The sequence below is a fragment of the Pimephales promelas genome, chromosome 1 (assembly GCF_988280905.1).
Source record: "Pimephales promelas chromosome 1, fPimPro1.hap1.1, whole genome shotgun sequence".
NCBI classification, from domain to species: Eukaryota; Metazoa; Chordata; class Actinopteri; order Cypriniformes; family Leuciscidae; genus Pimephales; species Pimephales promelas.
This window is the reverse complement of record NC_142769.1, coordinates 1,624,515-1,646,553: the sequence shown is the minus strand read 5'-3', so window position 1 is coordinate 1,646,553 and position 22,039 is coordinate 1,624,515. Positions and strand designations below refer to the sequence as shown.

The 22,039-nt window shown below is 36.5% G+C and overlaps 1 protein-coding gene across 1 annotated transcript in view; it reads right to left on the bottom strand.

Annotated features, from left to right (window-relative positions):
- ankrd11 (ankyrin repeat domain 11) overlaps positions 1–22,039 on the bottom strand; it is a 161,355-nt gene that overhangs the window by 104,544 nt on the left and 34,772 nt on the right. Inside the window, exon 2 of the mRNA XM_039690801.2 lies at positions 16,245–16,326. The gene's annotated coding sequence lies outside the window, so the exon portion shown is untranslated. The remainder of the gene's footprint in view (positions 1–16,244; positions 16,327–22,039) is intronic.

Here is a 22,039-nt window from a genome sequence, read left to right as displayed (position 1 = left end):
AATATATCTTTAATAAGAATCAATTTATTCAGTGAAGTCTATGTAGTGTTTTAATTTCATATTTGTTCGTTTAATTACTTCAATGCTACTGCTAAATACACCTACTGCATCTGAAAAAATAAAGCACTATTTATTTAATATGAATATTAATTTGTGTAATGTTTATCTTGTCTTATTTTTTTAATAACAAAGTAAATAATGACAAAGATTTTGTATCTTCGCCACTGGCCTAAATGTGTGGCTTTCTTTTTTTCTTTTGTTACCTAAGCTTTGTTTTTAACATTGGGACATTAGTTTGGCTGTAATGAACAGCCACTTGCAAAATATTAAAACCAACTTGAAAAAGAATCGTGATAAAAAATCGTGATCGTGATTTTCCTAAAAAAATCGTGATATGATATTTTTTCCATATCGCCCACCCCTAGTGGAACATGTGCAGCACAAGTCTGCCATATAGACTACATAAAATTATAATGAGAACATCATAAATGTGTTGAGGCATGTATTTGCAGGTGAAACTTGAAAAAAGTTCATTTCAGTTAAAAGATGAAACTAATGTATTATATAGACTCATTACATGCAAAGTGAGACATTTCAAGCCTTTTGTTATAATTGTGATGATTATGGATTAACACCAAATTCAAAATTAGAATGTTGTGAAAAGGTTTTCAAAAGATGCAAGCCATAATCATCAAAATTATAACAAAGGCTTGAAATATCTAACTTTGCATGCAATGAGTCTATATAATGTAGTAGTTTCACATTTTAAGTTGAATTACTGAAATAAATGAATAAAACTTGTGCATGATATTCTAATTTTGTATTGTGAGACTTGTTTTTGTAACAAGGCTCTCAAAAATTATATTAACTTATAAAAATTATAAAATTATCTTAAAAAAATTATATAAATATTATATAATATTTGAGTTTAGATGTAACAATCAATATATCGGCTAACGGCATTTAAAAATAAAGATTTATCGTACCGGAAATAATTTTCATATCGGTGCATCCCTAACATTAACATTCATCCCTTTTCTGTGCTCTTCTAACTGGATAGCATATAAGTACAGTTTACCATTACATTATAAAAAATAAAAAAAAACGCTTATACTAAAAACAATTGTATTGCTGGAATTCTCCAAATGGATGTATTTAAACTTAAATGCAGTATTCAATTGAATTAGGTGGAAAATGGGTGGAATCGTATTGCATCACAGCATTTGCATGACCTCAAATGGCCCCAATGCAGACAGACATCAACAGTGAACGACTAGCGTAATTCAAGAGGAGTCCGCTGCTGTGATGATGACATTTCCTCATAGCAACTGATAAGTAATCTCAACAATAAGAGAAAACTATGCGCTTACTAAACACCTTAGCTCTGGTGAAAGGTTAACCAATGAAAGTGAGCACAAAAAGAATCAAAAGAATGTTTCAGTGTGAAGCTCATTGCTCAATCAGTGATTGATTAGGAGAAGGTTTGGAAACCAATTGTCAAATCAATCGTCCCCAAGAGAATTTGCTCAGAACTGAACAATTAAAACTGACCCTGGTGTAACAACAACGATAAGCTAACAGTCCAACTCACCAATGACTACAAAAACCATATCAATAAAACAAAACCTTTTGATCAACTGGAATACGACTCATAATGCCGCCCAACCTCTTCATGCAAACAGTGTTACACACAGACTGTGCCAGTTAAAGTCATCTGACCGACATGGCTGCCTGCCAACCGATATCCCAGGGAGTGGCATGTCTGCGCACACAAAAATACAGAGCAAAACAAGCCTCTATTGACGCTTTCGTGGCCTAGGATGTAGGAAAAAATGGGATGGCGCAAGATAAGACTTCCTCTTTCAGTGGCGGCCATATGTCCTTCTGCATCAGAGACCTCGACAGGTCACGTAAACTTCGGACAGGCTAGAAGAGAGGAAAGCAGGGAGTCCGAGTAAGATGGTGGCGTAAGCTAGGCTGGACAGATGGGGAGTGTGTGGCGTGGGAAGGGTTAAGTCTGAGGAGGTCCATCTGTCGCCTCGTCTGTTGTGCTGACGGCCCTTGATCGGCTCCAGCAGAGAGAATGGACACAAAGTCGAACTGTGACTTCTTTCCATCTATGAGCAGCTGATTACCCACAGATGCCCAGAATGCCCAGCATTTAAGTTCTTAAACAAAACTCTATAATTGCTTTAGGGGAAAAAAAATAATAATAATAATTTAATATTTCTATTGTTTTTTTTTTTCTCTAATGGTTTTATTTCAACCAGACAACCATTGTAGCGAAGTAGATTTAAAACTGTAATTTTAATTTTAATGTTGCTAAAAAAAAGAAAGAAATTCATGAAATTTAATTTGTTTTTGCTCTAAATTACGATTTTATTTTAACCAGACAACCATTGATGTAAGTCGTAAGTAGATTCAAAATGTTAAATGTGAAAGTAAAATAAAGTTTAATAAAGTTTTAAGTTTTTCAATAAATGAAATGTAAACATTATGTAAATGCAAACATATATTACATATTCCGGTAAATAAAGCAAAATGTTTACAAACATAGCTATTTTAGTTCCCCTCACTCCACAACAAATCCTTTTTATTTAAATATTCAGAACAGAACAAGAATATAAGTAGCAATATATCATCAAGTCAAAGCTAATTCATAACGAATAAGAAACCGGTGTTGGGCTCACGTAGCCTCGCTCTCATTTACCACGAATCCAAAGGTTTCCATAATCAAGATGTATTTATTTACATTGATTATGTATACTAGGATCTGTCCTTTACAGTGAGCAGTGGTCACGCTGAATAGCACAGATTGTACTATGGACCATTTATATTAAACAAGTGTAACTTTTTTATACTTGTTGACTTTTAGATTTTTTTATAATAAACAGGCTGTGGTGTGGAACATTGTGTGTGTGCGCTTTTTCCATTTCGTAACAGCGGAAACAGACTAAAATACTTAGTCTCATAAAAATAAGAATAAGGCATAGTAGATATCATTTGAAACTATAAAGGGTTTACTTTTATTTGTGTGCACTCACAATAAAAACAAAACATTGTGCTTCTGTAAAAGTTGCGTGTAAAACATTGTGCACTCTTAGAAGAAAAGGTTCTATAGAACCTTAAAAGTTTCTATCAGCGCTACGTATTTGGAACCCCTAAAAGGTTCTATACACTCTTAAAAAAAAGGTTCCACTGGGTTCTATATAGAACCCCATAATTGTCCAATAGAACCTTTTACCGAGAAAAAAAAAGTTCTATATAGAACCATTTTGGAGTTCCATATATGAAGCGGGGGATGGAACCATTTCTGGTTCTAAATAGAACCATTTCTTCTAAGAGTGTTGTTTTGTATATTTGTGAATTATTTAAGTAAAATATAATTCGCATATAGACCTATTTATTCCTTTATGCTGCTATTTATCTGCACATATATCCAAATCCCTGAAAAACAAATTGATATGTTTAATGAGTCACAGAAACGAATCTATTCTAATTTAATAATGTTGTCGGTTAACGAACAATTAGCGATCGTATGTTAATGGTCAGGAAAAAGAAAATATAGCTGCGAGCAGTGATGACGGGCCCAAGCCGGTGGCACCGCAACCCTGGTGCCTTTAGTTACCCACGTTAAGGGCCAGTAAAATAATAATAATAATAATAATAACAATAATAATAATAATCCTAAGGAAAATAATAGGGCCTTCGCTCTTTCAGTAATTCTTTTTTGTCCTTAAAATAACTTACTAAGACTAACAGCATTGTTGCCAGAAAATTTAAATCAGATGTTTTTAAAAACAACCGTCTTAACTTTTCACCTGAAATCAATTCTGTTTGAAACTAAATGACCAAAAATTAAACATTACAAATCACAGCAGCATTAACTATAGCTAACAAAATCATTGCAAATTCAAAAGTGTGATAATTCAACATGAATCACTGAGCCGTACCCAATTCAAGCACTGCAGAAACACATTTCTCTGCAAGCCAAGAAAAGGAGAGCACTGAATGCCACTATTGCAATTCCAAAGATAAATTCCTCTCCACAAGTTCAGGCCCATTCTGTGCCGGTTCTGTTCATTCAGCTGGCAGGATTCACAGCCAGACGCTGGGAAGGGACACACACACACACACAAGCATGGCTGCTGTCACTAAGAGCCCTGTGATATGAAGAACACCTGGATCCGGAGGAGCTCGAACCTTCCCTAGAGTCACAACATAAGCGAGCTCAGTTCTTTCAGCGAGACTTAAGTGAGGTTATGCACATGCACACACACATGCCACACCTGCTGTAAGAATGCCGTCAGATAAGAGCGGCTTTAAAACGTTCAACAGAACAATAGAACTCATTTCTATAAAGAAAACTTTACTCTATACAGAGACCAAACAAAAAGTAGATCAGATGAAAAACAGGGTTTATTCAAAAACACTCCCTTGACTTCTAAACCCTGCATCTGCTGCAGTGGTTGCAGATCTTGTGAACGATTCGCAGTAACAAAGCATCCGGAAGTGATTCATTTTCAACAAGAATTGGCGATTTGAGAAGACAGTGGCCACTGACAAATGTCACAAAGTTGAAGTGATTAAGATTAGTAGTGCAGACTGGGAGCTCATGTTACCCACCACAATACAATTACTGGAGGCGTGTGGAAACTAGTGTTGTCACGAGACTGGAAATAATATCAATATTCAATGCCATTTTTATTTGAATATTCTCATAATTTGTCCATTTATTGAAATTCTAGGCAATCGATATTTTAAAGCTTCAAAAAGTTAATGACACGATCGCTTGATGGATGATGAACAGATTTTGGTTTAGGCATTTATTCACAAATATTGATCAATTACCTTTACAATTATCTATTGTAATCAACCTAATGTACCTAATGTTTGCTCACTCAATGCATTTATGATTTATTAATGGGGTAATTAGGGCTGTGCAAAAGTTAATTGCGATTAATCGCATCCAAAATAAAAGTCTGTGTTTACATAATATATTTGTGTGTGCTGTATATAATCATTTTGTATATATAAATACCTATGCATGCATGTATATATTTAAGAATTATTTGCGCTTAAATTCTGTATATATTTATAAATACATAATCTATATTATATATAAATATAAATATTTTATATATTAATAACATATTTTCTTAAATATATACATGCATGTGTGTGTATTTATATATACAAAATAATTATATACAGCACACACAAGTATATTACGTAAACACAGACTTTTATTTTGGATGCGATTAATCGCAATTAACTTTTGCACAGCCCTAGGGGTAATTTTGATTCAATAGCTGTATACACGGCACAAGAAAGCTTGATTTCAAAATTTAATTAATTTACAAAAAAAGACAGCCAGTAATAAAAGTACAAATGAACAATAAATGTTAGCGCAAATACATGTGAAACTCGAAAAATTTGAATATCATGCAAAAGTTCATTTATTTCAGTAATTCAAATTGAAAGGTGAAATTAATGTATTATATAGACTCATTACATCCAAAGTGGGCTATTTCAAGCCTTTATTACTCGAGTGGTTATGACGCAATCGTAAGCCTACTTTATGAAAAACTGCTTCTACGAGGCCATAACGTAAGCTACAAAGTAATGGAGCATTTTATACATTGTCGTGTTTCTTTAGGAATAAATAAAGGACAAATTTGGTCTTCAAACGCCTTAGATGTAAAGTTATTCACCGTCAAAGAGACGCCAAAATGAATGGGAGTCAATGGGAATGCTAAGTTCTGCTACAAGATGGCAGCTCCCGCGAGGCTTCAACTTCCGCTCGATGGATTACCCCCAAGGTAACGACGCCGTTTGTTTTTCACATTGCGGAAATCATACGGCCATAAAGTATGCAAAAGAACAGATTCTAGTGCTTTAACACATTGCATGCTTAAAAAAAGAAGGTTGAGTACGCTCAAGGCCTAGGCTAACGCCAGTCGGACCATAAGCTTTGACAGAACACGCCACATGCTGATTAATGCAACATTTGACAATATTTACACAACAGGGCACTGGACATTTGAAGTAACAAGCAGCTTCTTTCACCCAATTTCTTGTTTTCACATGGAATTATCACAGTGAGCAAAGGTCAGCACTAGTGTTTGGCGATATGCTCCATTTTCATATCGTCCTATCGTCAGCCTGTGAGATCGGCGATACACGATATTATCGTGAGGGGGCGGGGCTAACTTATTTGATTATTAACTTGATTATTTAGCCTACTCATTAATTTGCTTGTTTTATTAGCCTACTTCGTTTTATATACGAGAATCTTTTTTCTATTTTGCTAGCAAAGGTGGAGTGTTTATTAATAGGATCAGGTTATTTCCTGGTATAGTGAAGTAAAAAAAAGAGATCCTTTTGTTTGTCAACGGGAAATTTACGGACACAAATTAGCCTATTCTCATGCCATTACATGCAGCATTTTGGTCTATATCTGCACGAGATGAAAAGACGTTTTAATAATTTCTTGGGTCAGAAAGAGTCGGAGTTTGCGTGCCCCCCTGTGCGTTCTCTGCGCACTTCACATGCGCACTTCAGTAAGCACGAAGTACGCGGGTTAATGTGTTTTAAATGCCGATAGAAACAAGAGCAAGGGCCAAACGTCTAGCTGAGTCGATCGGTTTATACTTATACTTATGACTTGACTCTGATAAAGGAAACGTTTACATGACCACATGCATTGTCAAGTTTATTCAACATAATCAGGTTAAGAACGTCGTCGCATGTAAACGCGCTCAATCTCTGAAAGTGAAAGTAAAAACGGACTGCTTTCGGCATCTGCATTAACGCCGCGTTCCCTCAGAGACGACGATGATAACGGTAACTATAATACTATTTTAGTGATATTATTATTAATACTGTTTAGTAATTGTATTGTTTTTAGTGTTAGTGTCATTAAACGTTTTGTTAATGTGTTACAGAAACAAATACTGACGAACAACGATGCCGTTTTCATCTTGGATCTGTAGGAAATTTAATTTTGCGTCTGTTAAAACGAGCACACTTGATAATTTGTGAATGGATCACCTTGCGATTGAATTTTGATGTGGGATGTTTTTTAGTCTGTTTTAAAAACATTCTCTTAGAGGAGTCCTCATTAGTGCGTGTGTTGTTGCAATTGTTATGAGGTGATGTCGTTGTAAATTTAGGCAAGGCAAATTAATTGTAGTTCCTAATATTCATTTAATAACAATACTAGCTTTATAATAATAATAATAGGCCTAATAATAATAATTTAATACATTATGGTAAAACGAGCCAATTATCGCATTGATATCGTCAAGGGCATCTGCCATCGGCGATATGTCAGACTATCGTCGATACACGATACTATCGTCTATCGGCACAACCCTAGTCAGCACCTCTAATGACAGCACACATGCACTGAAGGCTTGTAAACAAGGACAGTCCACCCCAAGAGTGCTGTTGGCTTGAAACCAGGTGAGGGACACTTGATAGGAAGGTCACTGAGCTCGGGGTTGGCAAAGCCCAAGCAGGCCGGGACGGGTTCGATGCCCGGTGCTGGGCTTTCATGTCACAGGCCTATTGAACACAGTCTCAGAGTTCAGATATCTGAGCAAAATGTTAACAGCACTATTTCCTGAAATCAGAGCTGGTCTAATATAAACAATGAGAAAACAAGGTCATTATGGTCAGATGCTGGCGAACAAGTTCTCATCTCGCGGAGCAGCTCCTGTGCAAATTAAAGCTCTCAAATACAGAGTAAGAATTCATTGACAAAAAACATGAAATACAAGTAAGATCTGAGTAGGGATTGGGAACTGTAATGCCTTCTCTTCAACTCAGGTGAGCAATAATTCGATTTTTATGAAAAAATATTAACATGTAGGGCTGGGTATTGACACAAATTTCACAATTCGATTTCGATTTACAAGCTTGCAATTCGATTCAATTTCGATTCCGATTAAATATTGATTATTTTGGAAATCAGTTACAATAAATGGCAAATTTTCTCAAGGAAATCAAATCTCTTAACTAATGCTGTAAACTATGGGAGTCTAGTTGTAGCCTATAGGCTTCATTAGCCTAATATGAAGGTAATAATTAACTGTTTTGTAGCTATAAAAAACATTTAAATTACACTTTTATTTATTTTTATAATAAGAAGATTATATGAAATATAAACATTTAAATGGTGGCTGTCATAAAAACTTGCCAGATTTATTCAAATATGCATTAAATATTGAAGAACATTAAGATTATAATGCATATGTAATATGGTGTATATATTTAGCAAAATGTGAGAAAATCCCTAACCAGAACAGTACATTGAGGCCTAATGTGATTGATTTTATATTAACACTCATGTTGCAAGCATAGTGAATTCTGTTGTCAATCAAAAAAAAAATCAAACAGTGAGAATAAACTTAGATCATAAAATATGGTAAATCAGCAGCAACATTAACAGCACAGTCATCGTGATTCAGTCAGTGAGAGTGATATGGCATGTAGTGGAGGAGAAAGAAATGCAAGGAAGCAGGGGGAAAACCAAAACGTCACTGAGGAATGAAAAGGAGGGGGTGCGGAGAGCAGGCGTGCATACATACAAGCTCAGATTTATACTGCTTTTCCTTTTCAGGAATTAACAACTGTGACAATTCAGTAGTGTAGCCAATATTTCGATATACTGAAATATCTGAAACAGCTTCAATACTCCTTTTCTCCAATAATGATCAATGATACGTCTAGTTGCTCATTTCTCACTCGATTTACAATGACACACCCGCCTCCTCTCACTCACTCGCATTTATACGTGGCGCACACTAGGGTTAGGCCGATAGACGATGCCATCGTCCTGACAGACATCACGATGTTGAGCCGGCGCTAATAAAGAGAACATGTAACATTATCTGACCTGAGAAACTGATTTTTAATGCTTTAGTGCAGACGCCACTCTACGGCCAGCTTTGTGCATTTCATACACTTCCTATATTAGAAAAGGGACAGGGACTTTCTCCATTGTACCGTCACAGTCAAGATAAAACATTACACGTACAAAGAAACCAATTACTGCTCGCAGATTGAGTTGAAAGGGCGTCTATGGAAAACAATGCAACTTCTCCGTGTCCTTTAATCACCGTGCCGGAGACCCATGCAGCTGAACCAGCATGTTAAAATCATGACTGCCCCGAGGCACCATGGGAGGGCTTTTTGGCTCAGATTAGAACATAAAAATCGAATTTGTTCCATTGGGTTTTGTAGTTCATTGGGCCTCTTGTCCATCAAGTGGGCTTAGTGTTTATTTGATGCGATGTGTGCGTGGCACGGCATCACGGTCTGAAGGAAACACCTAAAAATGTACTTTCTTTTTAGGGCTGCACCACAAAAACAAGACATCTTGTGGAGATTAAACTATATCAACAAACCAGGTGGTTGCATGAAAATAAAAGAAGGCCATCTAGTTTTAGTTTTGATCTGTGTGCTAAAATTAGACCAAGGACAAAAGTTGGCGTGCAAATGATTTGACATGACGTAAAAATCCCACCACAGTAACCATTTGATTTGTTCCTCGTCTTAACTTCCCGATAGCCATGAGACACCCATAATAATAAGTCTTGGAGATTTTATGATGGGACATAAGCAGAAGGACAAACGCCAGCTCTATAGTCTTGGCAGCACATCCCTCTAGATACAAGCGTCTCTTCATTTACTAAATGGACACGTCCGTTCCATTGCCAAAAGAGAAGGGAGATGAATGATGAGACAAGTGAAGAGTTTAAGCTGCATTTCCTTGCACATAAGTGCTACATGCAATCTGGAGGAAGAGGACCACACCCACAACCACAACCCACCTACAGCACTTCCTCTGAACTTGTGCTCTGAACACGTTCTCAGCGCGTCTGGTCTAAACGGAGTATATCACAGCATTGAATTAAATGAAATGCAATGCAACCCAATGTGAAACCAAAGCAGGATCCAGCCTACAGTGCATCCCAAATCACGCTGAAAACAACAGTAAGCCATAAGTACCCACATGGTATACTATTTCCGGTGGATTTGTGAAGTGTGCATGCATGGTTTGTGCATGCTAAGCCCCTTGTGCAACAGTAGAGGAATTGTAGAAATTAAAAATCAAGGCAATGCATTCAAATGCTAGCATGCAAAGTCAAATACAATGAATTCATTTTGAGACTCCTAATACTCCCACACTGACAAACTACATAGTAACTATTAGGGCTGTATTCAACCAAAGAAATCCTTAGTCGACCAAAGTCGAGTCCTGCTCGACGATTAGTCGACTAAAAAAAAAAAAGAAAAACGTGATATTTTGATTAAACATTTTTTAAACAATTGTCATTGAGCATTTATAAAACAACAACGAAAAAACATCACAAATAAATAAAACTATAATAATAATATAATTCTTTGAAAATTAAGTGATTTTTTAACTGCAAAAAGTGAAGAGCTCTGTCCTAGGTCTATAGTACAGTCCCAATCGCGCACCTGACCACACCACACGCTGCAAAAAATATAAATGCTATCTGCCACATAATGAAAAATCCCAACAAAAGCTCTCGTTTATACAGGCTTTATATTCTTCTTTACTTTCAAAGCTATGGGTTAACTTTAGTCCTGACGATCAAGGCGTTTTAAACAACACTCAAAAAAACCCAAATAACTTAAAAACAATCCTAATAGGCTGTACCGCGTATAGGTTTATTTTCGTTTTGTTGCATTATTTAGGCTATTTTCAAATGCGTCAAGTGTACAAATAAAAACGAAAACATTAAGAAAACACAATCTATTGAGTCAGCATGATATAGCCGTTAAAAGGCTGCTCACGTCTTTTGCGCGCTCAAGTTCGATTTTAAATGTAGGCGCGCGACTTGCGCGCTCATAATGGCAACGCGATCGCCTCCCTCCACAGTCTTGTCGTCTTTGTTTTAAAATGCAGCCAGACAAAAGATTTATATTTCCTGGACATTTTGTCGACTAAAGCCAAAACAAGCAGCGTTCTAACAGAATGAATACAGCATCCCTTACCGAGCGCGAGCAGCAGCGCAGCCAGCCACAGGTGCGGTTCCCGAGTGTATTATGTGTGTGCGCTAAACTGTGGCGCAGTTACAAAAATAGCCTAAATTAAAGCATTTTAAAGTTGGGGACAAAACATAGGCTAATTATATTTAGAATACAGTAATAAATAACTGATTATAAATGAATAAATATCAAGGAGTAAGTCATTGAAAAATTCCTTCTATTGGTAAAAAAAAAAAAAAAATGCAACTGGTCGACCAATAAGAATGTCAGTCGACCACGACGGCATCGACCGATTAGTCGACTAAACGACTAAAGTTGACAGCCCTAGTAACTATAATTAACTTTATTTTCCAGCCTAAATGTGCAGTCACATTAGCGTGTAAAATTCAAAAGGTCCATTGTTAATAACGTTGAGATGTAAGAAGCAATTACCTTTCAAAACGAGCAGCATTCTGTGGGTTTACACGACCAACTTGAAAATGAGATTGCCCTCATAAGAAACTCCTATTGCATTTACTGGATTTCACTCGCAAACTTTTGCAGAGCAATGGTAAATGTGATCGTACCTTTATTCATGTATTATCCTGGTCAACGTCTACCAGCGCAGCGCATTCTCACTCGCAAGTGGATATTGTTTTTCTCAACGTGAAACAATATAAATCACGATAAGCATATGCTGACTCATGTGTGCGTTCTGTACGCTAATTGGCGCAGTCTGCTTTATTAGCAACGTTTTTTTCTCGTTCGTGCTGCTTGAGATTTGTTCTTTATATTTTTTTGCTTATATATATCGTTTAATGTTTTCGACTAAAAGAAAACCGGTAACGCTTCCTTTTACAGTACAGTACTTACCTAGAAAGTACTGGCTAATATAAGGTAAGTACATGGAACAGGGGTTCAGTACTAGTTATTACCCAGTAATTGCAGTTACTAAAATAAGTACATAGTATTTACATGGGTAACTGGACTGTAAAAGGAAGCGTTACCAGAAAACATTAGCTTGCTGTGAATATTGTCTAATCGTAAGCTTGTTCGGACATGGTGAAAAAAACTGAAACTTAAAAAAAAAAATGATGTTAAATGTCATTTAAAGAAACGAATATTCGATTTTACAGGCCCAAATATTCAAATACAATTTTTTTTTTTTTTTTTTTTTTTTGGAAAAAATGCCCATCACTAATTAATACAAACCCCGGCCATGTTGAAATGTGTTCCAAGCAAAACAAAGCTGCTTTCTCATCGATATGCAAATTGCAGTCATAAAATACCCATCTTTAAGGTGTCAATACAGCGAAGACAGCAACCAACTCAGATTTAAATCAGCCTCATCCTGCACTGCATGCACGTTACAGGCCCGCTTATGCAGAAAGACTTGGTGTTGACTCATATTAGCACCAGCGCAAGACTCAATGGTTACACTTTTAAGGTGTCTTTGTTACAGTGTAATTACAGTGAGTAATTTTAAGCAACTACATGTATTTGCTTGAGGGTTAGTTATTACTATGATACATATGCAACAAGGACACTTTAAAGTGTAAACTAGAAAAGTGAGCAGATGCAGAGATGGCCTCGTTGCTTCTGTCCAAGTCGCAAACCCAAAGGAAGAGCCCGATTGCAACTCTGATCTCTGTGCTCGCAACGTACGAGCATGTGTACGTTAATGATGCAAGTTTTCTGCTCTCTAACCACAGAGCTGAGCCTGTTCGAAGCACACAGACTCTTTCAATACCACATTAACATGTGGGCCGCCGAGAGGGGAAAGGAGGAGGTGGAGTAACCTGGGAACAAAGCCTCTATAGTTGTCTCAAGCCTGGCTATGAGAGTTATGTAATTTGACTGGCAAGGCTGCATTTCCCCACCGGAGTTTTGCAGACTAATCTCACTGAGGGACGGAGCTGCTCTAGAAAGCGGCGAGGACATGAAAAACGTGCTTGTAATGAGCAGCTTTCATCTGTAGCGGTGCCAAACGCCGTTGCAGTCGGCAGATAACGCTGCAAAGATGATCAGATCGTTGGTACGTACGTGGCTTTCAAGGGGAAAAGGGCCGAAGCAAGAGCCTATGCTCACCATAAGCATCCCGGTGGATTTAGAACGGTTAAAAATAAAATCTGATTCTGATTTACTGCTCTGGGTGCCTGGAAACCATGTGACTGGCATCACATGAGAAGTGGAAGGGGTTGGGACACACACACACACACAGCGCGCTGCCGGCATAATGAGCTTTGTGATCAGTCTTGGTGTCTACTGACGGTAAGCAGATATGGTCTGATTTCAAGAGGTAAACACCAGAAGAACTACGAGCTCCACAGGGACGAAGAAAATGGAGGAAATTATCAGTGTTTCCGAGGGTTAAAACGGATCTCGACTGCTGTTTATATCTGTAGCCGTCTGTCAGCCTGTACGCCAAGCAGAAACAGCAATCTCTTCTGCGGTAGTACCATTCTACGTACAAAACTTCAAGAAACAAAACTCGAAAATCTGAATAGACTTGATACACAAGTTGTTATTCGCTAATGCTCTTCCCATCCACTACTGTATTTTATTTTCAGATATGAGCCCGACCGATAAAGGGTTTTGAAGGCCGATACCGATGCAAATGTTTTTTGGTTTTAAGATCCGATATATCGGCCGATATTTATATTTATTTTTTATATATCAGAAATGCGCAACAAAACTTTAACAGATTTCCCTAACATTAGTTATTTGTAGTTATTTATGAGTTTTAACTAAAATAATATGATAATGCATTTTAAAAAGAAACTTGTTTCTTTTATTGTCACAACAGGACAGACTGATGATAGTGGCGTTAGCTAGCTTTATGGTTATGATGAGCCATAATTTAGCAATGGATAGTCATTCTGCAAATTGTAAAACATACATTTTCAATATAACAGGCCGAGGCGAGATGATGCGTCTCATTGCTATAACGGTCACGCGCTATTAAAGAAATACTTCAGTCACATTGTCAAAAGTTTAACACTGTAGCAACGTAACGTAATTATTACTAGCTAATTCCGCTTCACTCTCGGCTTATTTAACCGCATCAAAACTGGACATGATAGTCACAAATTTTGTCATGCTTATTTGAGTTTAGAGAACTGATGGAGATGTTCTATCAATTGTTATTCAAGCAATGTATGTCTCGTGACCAACTCAACGAGTGTTGCCAACAGGGAGGGTGTAGAGCGCCCTCTGGTGGACAAACTATACAAACTCCAACACTCATGACATGGTTCAAGCGTGTTTCGTCCGTTTTTATTATATTTTTGAAATATTCATTTATCGGCCATTATAACTGCCGATACCGATAGCTTGGAAAATGCCTAATATCGGCCGATAATATCGGTCTGGCTCTATATGGAATTGTCAAATATACCACTGGTTGCATACATTTTTAAAGTGAGAGCTATGGTGGATGTGATCATCTGTTAATATTGGACGCATCGATGAATAACTATAGATGTTATGTATCATCACAACACAGACAAAAATGTAAGTTTTTTACTCTACTTCGACTTCATGATAGCCACGCCTGCATCTACCGCCATCGACCGCTCTACTCATTTCCATCAAATGGTGCATTCTCTATTAAACTGTAAAAGCACCAGTTGATCGCTATACAGCAACCCAGCAGTCCTGTCAATCATCAACGTCAACGACGGCCAAAAAACAAACATAGACAACTAGATATGGGTCGATACACGGTTATACAATACATCACGATAATAAGCGTGAATGGAATTGTAAAGCACAGTGAATTATTTATTTTGCGTTTCAATAATAGTTTTCCATCAACTGGTTAAAATGTTCAACACCGCATTCAATCTCTGACAGCGGATGGCGCTTCTTGAACAGCGTTAAACTTGTAAAAAAAACCTGTAAACACATCAGCTACGCTACTTTCTGCTTCTGAACAATTTAAATGTTTAAGAGCCATTCATATATATATATATATATATATATATATATATGAAGAGTTCAGATGCAAAAACCTCTAAATGCCATTTGAAATTTTCTTCTTTAATGATGATTTTTATCAAACTTGTATATTTAAGTTCAGTAATTTCACTTAAATAACAATTAATAGGTAATTATCATTGCCATTTAAGTGAAATCACTGAACTTTAGTATACAAGCTTGATAAAAATGATCATTCTAGAAGAAAATTTACATATTTTTTCACACATACATACATTTTCATTATTCATATTTTTTATATTTTAATCTGGACTGGATGAAATACCCCTTTCCAGTAACACTTTACAGTAAAGCTCTATTAGTTAACAACTTAACACTGATTAATTCATTAGTTAACAATATCGTGATACAGCCAACATATTCTCTCCTGTCTGACTCAATCCATGTGGAGCAAAGAAGTCAAACTTTTCTAGACTCGTCACTGCAGATCTCATTGCACAAGCCAACGATGATTGATTGATTTATTGTGTGATTAAATCACTCAAAGTTCAACAAAGTTGCATTCAGGTAGGAATGTAACGCACAGGTCAAATCTGTCGCATTTGGCACTTTTTGTCCAAAATAATATGTTAGTTTACTAATTTTGTGTTCTACAGAGGAAGGTCTTGGTTTTAATGCGCAAGCGATGAAAACTAAAAATTGTACTCTTCTTTTAAGCATTTCTTAGAAAACCGCAGCAATATTGCCTGTGCTATGCTAGCTTTCATGGAAGACAGTCGCTACATAGTCTCATGAAGAAGCATGGTCACATGAGCTGCGTGCTGGAGAGGGAAGCAGTGACCCATTTAAACAACAGCCTCTACACACACATAACAGAGAGAAGGCAAATCCACACTCAAAAACCCTTAACAAAAGCGGTGGCAGGCAGGGCCCAGGCATGCAATAAGCCCTGCTCTTAATACACACATTCCAGAGCTGAGCCGTACACCTGCCTGTTGGTACTAGCATCGGCGCCGACAAACTCACATTCACATATAAAACCTGCATGTTCAAACATATACACTATTTAACCAAGAGTTCAAAAGCCCATAGTCAGTATTCCCAAACTAGCAATGAGATGAAAACAATACCTCAAGATAATTCAGAATAAACATCCCAATGCAGCCAAAGCCACTGACACACAGATATTTCAGCATCAGTTGTGTTTACTCATAGCCAACGGTAGCACCAAAACGAGGAACTAGCCAGTAACAGTCAAACCATCATTACTCGCCGCAACAAGAAAGAAAGATGGGATTTACCGATTCCATGGCCGTCTTCAGATGGGAAAGGTTAAAATCCAGCTAAAAATGCTGAAGATGTGGCTGTGAAGTCCAAGCAATCCTGCGGAAGCAAAATGAAAGATAGATTAGTCTCCTGAGTATTGATGTTTCACTTAACATTAAATTATATATATATGGAGGGGTGGAACAATATATCACAATACAAAAATGCAACAATATGTATTGTGGATAGCTCACCCAAAAGAAAAAATTACTGATGTTTACTGAGATTTGGTGTAAATTTGGTATACTATATATATAATAATGCAATGGGGGAATATTTGTGGGTCCTGATAATGCCACATTTCTTAAGTTACCAGTAAAAAGCAGCCGACATTATTTTAAATTATTTTAAAATTAATTGCGATTAATCGCATCCAAAATAAAAGTCTGTGTTTACATAATATATTTGCGTGTGCTGTATATAATTATTTTGTATATATAAATACCTATGCATGCATGTATATATTTAAGAATTATTTGCGTTTAAATTCTGCATATATATATATATATATAAATACATAATCTATATTATATAAATATTTTATATATGAATAACACATTTTCTTAAATATATACATGCATGTGTGAGTATTTATATATACAAAATAATTATATACAGCACACACAAATATATTATGTAAACACAGACTTTTATTTTGGATGCGATTAATCGCAATTAATTTTTGCACAACCCTATTTTAAATATAACTAGTTAGTGAAAGAGTTCAAGGCATATTCATCTAAAATAATTCTGTATTTTCATCTTCAGAATCATGAATATTGTTATTCTGGTGTCTCTATTGTCCTGTGCTTTGGGTTTCAGCACCAAGTCCAAGAATATTCATTTACACAGACAATGAAGTATCAAAATTCAGCATTTTTAATCAACAATACATTTTTTGTGAACCTTTTATTGTAACTCTGAGTATCTCAATAATATCGTATTGTGAGTTCAGTATCGACATATATCGAATCGTGACATGAGGGAATCGTTACAACCCTATTTTACTGTAAAACTTAGAGCATGAAATGCCAGATCAAGCCAAACACACACAAGGAAAAGAAGGTTTCACCCTTGTGTTTTGGCATAAGCGGTCCAGCTCAGCATTTATGGCGAACTGGTTTATCACGATTTCGGGGGTCAGTTGGTGTACTGGGACACAATGGGCACATTCCTACGTTGCTGTCACCCAATCCGACGTTACATGCTAACAGCTGCAACAAGAGTGTGGTATTCAAGGCTTGACTGCAACGTCTACTGAACCATTATCAGTCTGTCTCATAATATTAATCTTTCCAGATACAGCAAACACAAAAGTTGATGAAAAATCTAAAGCTCAGTCAAAATAAATGCCCCTTTTGAGAATTAAATAGTGATTCACAAAATATAGTTGAGCTTACTGGTATTGGTGGTGTTTATTTTATCACTTATCTTATTGGTCTGATATAGGCCAACTCAGAAGTTAGCATCACCCTGGTTCCCTCAACAAAAACCCAACAGGATTTTGGATTATTGCAGAAAATAAGTTATTTGACCAAAAAAAGTTTCTTACATGTTTTTGTTTGACAAATGAACAACATAAGTCTAAACACAGAAGGAAAAAGCTGAAAGTAGGCTATAAACGAACCACACCATGGTTGCATAACCATCACAATGCTTCCGACAACTTGAGTCAAATTGAGACTTGATATTGTGTAATAGTGTTTAATGTTAAATTACATTGGAATTATTAAAACAATTTAAATTACAGTGTGGAGTGGGTCACCACAGTGGAGCATTTTGTTTGCCTGTTGACTGATTTCATTATTTTCTTTTTGCTTTGGATGAAGGAGCATGTAAATCTTAGCATCAATATGCTACTGCTAGCAAATAGCTAGCTAAAGTCTATCAATTTAATTAAATGTCACTGAATCAAATGAAATATAATTGGATAAATGAATATAATAAATGCCTTAATGAATATAATAAAAATTCACGTTGAGACTACTTAAATTGGGTAATTTAAAATTACTTAATTCCATTATGTTGAAGTTACATGAACAAATTATGTTTGTTTAACAATCCAGTTATGTGGCACCTGTTGACAAATAATTTTTTGGAGTGAATCATCAATGATTGTACCAAAAACATTTTATGCAAAAGGTACAAAATTGATTCAGCTGACTATAAACGAGCACTGGGTCCGGTCACTATGAGGACAGGAGAGACCACATTAAGGGCAGTCCTCACTCAGATGGGTGTCTGGGAGGGCCAGACCGGATCCTCCCCACAGAAATGTGCCAGATTGGATTAATCCTGACTGGAGAGAACGCCCTCTTAATGGAGCTTCGAAATGAGACTGTAATCTTACCAAGAAAATCCTCTGAACACAGAGAACAAGAGTAGCTCAAACACACATCAAATAAACAAGTCATTTAGGAAAAACAAGATATTTAAAAACACAAAAAAAAATAATAAAAGGTCACTGAAGTGTGTCAAAACCAGTTTGAGAACAGCTGGAACAGAAGTTTAAGTCTCCCAGACCAGTTTACTGTGTTTATTTGGTGATGATGGTGAATCAGTCTCTCCTGTCCTGCTTTGTTGACCCTTAAAAGGAAACCCGAGGCCTAAGGAGAGCTTTTAAAGCCCTTTAAAAATCACCAGTCCAATGGGCTGTTTGTGTGTAGACGAAAGGGCATGTTTTCACAATGCTTTCACAAAGGAAAGAAACTTCTCTGCAGAGGAACAGACCTGCCAAGCTTGCCACATCCTGACCATCAGGCTATGATGAACAACCAAAAAAACAGGCAAAACCAGCAAACCCTGTTAAAATCAACTGGTTTAACACATACAGGTTAAAAAAACAAGCCTAAGCTTAAAAATATGCTGAAGCCCAGCCAAGCATAGTCAACTTTATTAACAGAAAAGAGACAGGGACTAATTTAAAAGGCAAGATTTAATTAAAAATGGCCCCTCTTGAACATTTCATAAGCGTGTTATTCCAAAGATGTTCACAATCAATTACCAAAATAAAGATTTATTTTAATTAGGATGAACGAGAAGTAGTGGCTGACTTAGTTTGTTTTCTGTGGATTAACTTGCATTTATTACTTATTAACCACAAGGCTAATAAATGTGCACTAAAAGGAAATAAGCTATTTTTTGATTTCATGCGGACGATATCCAAAACGGCCTCTTCTGCAATGTTTTAGCAAACTCTCATTCAGTCAGTTATGATGAGTAAAATCAAGTCCACGCTAAAACAGTTACTTGAAGTCGGGTCAAATATATTTTGTGCTCCCCCATCCTTCAACAACAGCTTCTTAGCAAAGCCTAAATTACTCCGTGATAACGAGTTCATAAACACTGAAATAGGGCATAAAAAGGTACCTTGGTAAATGTAAAACAAGTGCCACACAACCAGGAACTAGCACAAGATTGGGTGACCACACACTGCCGTTTTTGCAGCTTCACTTCATTTAATCTTTTTGGACAGGGACCAGTTTGGAGGTAAAGTAAGTTTCAATGTAAAAGGGCTTTCCTGCTGTTTGCGACTACATTTTGGTAGAGGTCGCACTGGTGTTGCCACCATGTTGAGCAACTGATAGATACCATTTCTGCATATTAGAAACATCAAATGGCAAAAGAAACAAACCCGCGCAACTAGGGCTGTCGCGGTTATGGAATTTCCCTTGCGGTAATGTTGAGTGGCTCAATAGCGCGATATGCGGTATTACCGCCATTTATTTATTTATTTAATTAATTATATGTTTTTGTTGCTATATAAATAATGTTTACGATGTGGACAAAAACGAGGACATTTTCAGTAACCAATGCAACCGAAACTAAATAGCGTCGACACAGTATATGCGCATTGAAAGACTTTCACTCAGCGCGCATATTGTTATGACAACGGACTTTGAGCGAGTCATTGAACCGTTCATTCAACGAACACGTTTAAAAAAGCTGATTCAACAAGATGTTATTTATTTTTAACTTTGAGATTCAACTTTAAGGCTCAGCTGAGCAGCAATGCGTCGCATAGGCAACGCTGAAGCTGATGCTTCACTTATTAGAGACCTATTGATTCAATGCGTGACTCACTGATTTTATTTCGGCTTCCTTGTGTTGTGGGATGCTGACCAGAGCTGCTACTGACGCGGATTTATGGGAAAATACCCGTGAAGAGAACGTTAAAATGATGATGCGACAAATTTTTCGCTTCCCTTTGACACGACAAGCTTTTCACGACTTCAAAGACAGACACAGGTAATTGCACGCGCTCTGCCGATCTCTTTCATTCACTGTCTGTGTGAAGCATGTAGGCTACACATCATCACCATGATAAACAGTCTTGTTATCGTTATGAACTTGTTTAACATTCAATACACATGCATTAAGTTCAAAACAAGAAGGGTATAGCCTTATAAAAAAAAAAACGTGAATATCGCGGTTGCTGCCGTTACGTGCTATCCTCTGCGGTTGACTTGTCAGAAGCGCGGTACTACAATATTGCAGTTACCGCGACAGCCCTACGCGCAACTCAGTTTATCAGCTTGCAGAAATACTTGACAGTGCAGCGCGAGCTCAGAATAGGGTTACTCGCGGGCCAATCTTCAATCACGCGACACCAGTTACTACACAGCGCTGGCGAGAAAGCATTTAAACTCACCGCAGTATTAATAACATCACAGCGAGATCCAGTGGGAAGCATTCGTATTCAGCACCGAAGCAAATCATAAACAACTTCCAATCCAAAAAAAAAAAACAACATTCAACATGTATTTAATATAGCAAAGCTAACTGTAACCATGGTATTGCGGCAGCAATAGTCAAAAATAATAATAATTCTTCGTATAACCTTTTAAGAGTGAAATTTTTCAAGTGCTTTCAAGAGCTTCACACTTTTTCCAGCGCTTTAAAGCTCTAAATATGATCCAATTGTAATGTTATTTGTAATACTAAAGGTTTAAAGATGAAGGAAAACTAAAACTTTGTGGCAAACAAACACATTAATTTTTAATGAAATTACCACTATAACCAGTAGATGGAAGCCGAGGAGCACTTAGTGACTTTTTTCCATATATTAGGGAGTAGAAATGACTAGGAAGTAAAAAACAACAACAACAAAAACATTCCTCATTTTCTTTATAGTAACGTATAAAAAGGTTGCAACCTTTCACAGCCTCTGAAGCTGTCGGTCATTTTTGTATGACACTAAGGAAGAACAATGGTACATTTAATAAGAGTAGAATATATTGAAGCCCTGTAGCATATAGTTGCTTTATTTCAAAATCAAGGTAAATTTGCACATTCATTAAAACAGCAATTAGTATCCTAATAAGAAACTGAAGTTCTCAACAAAACAAACTAACCTGCAATTACAAATTACAAATAAATTGCAGACCATTCAATAAAAACGGGTTCAGACGATATTCCCAAGCATCACTTCTTAGTAGCTCACAATACGAATCACTAAAAAAAATTAAACTGATTTTCAAATAACAGATTTATTTCCAAACCATTAACAATTTCCAATAACTTTGTTGTACATAGAAGGTTCAATTAACGCTTGAAATTGAACATTCTTTATGAACTTGTGTTTGTAACTTAATTGACTAGGAATGAAATTAGAATTTGGAAAGTTTAAAAAATATCCATGATACTGAACCTGAGAAACAGATATGCAATACTATGCATAGCCTATAAATAATGCAAATCAATAATGCCCTGGTAAAATCAGCCATTTGGCATTACAGGAACAAAAACAACCTCGATCCTGTTCAATTGA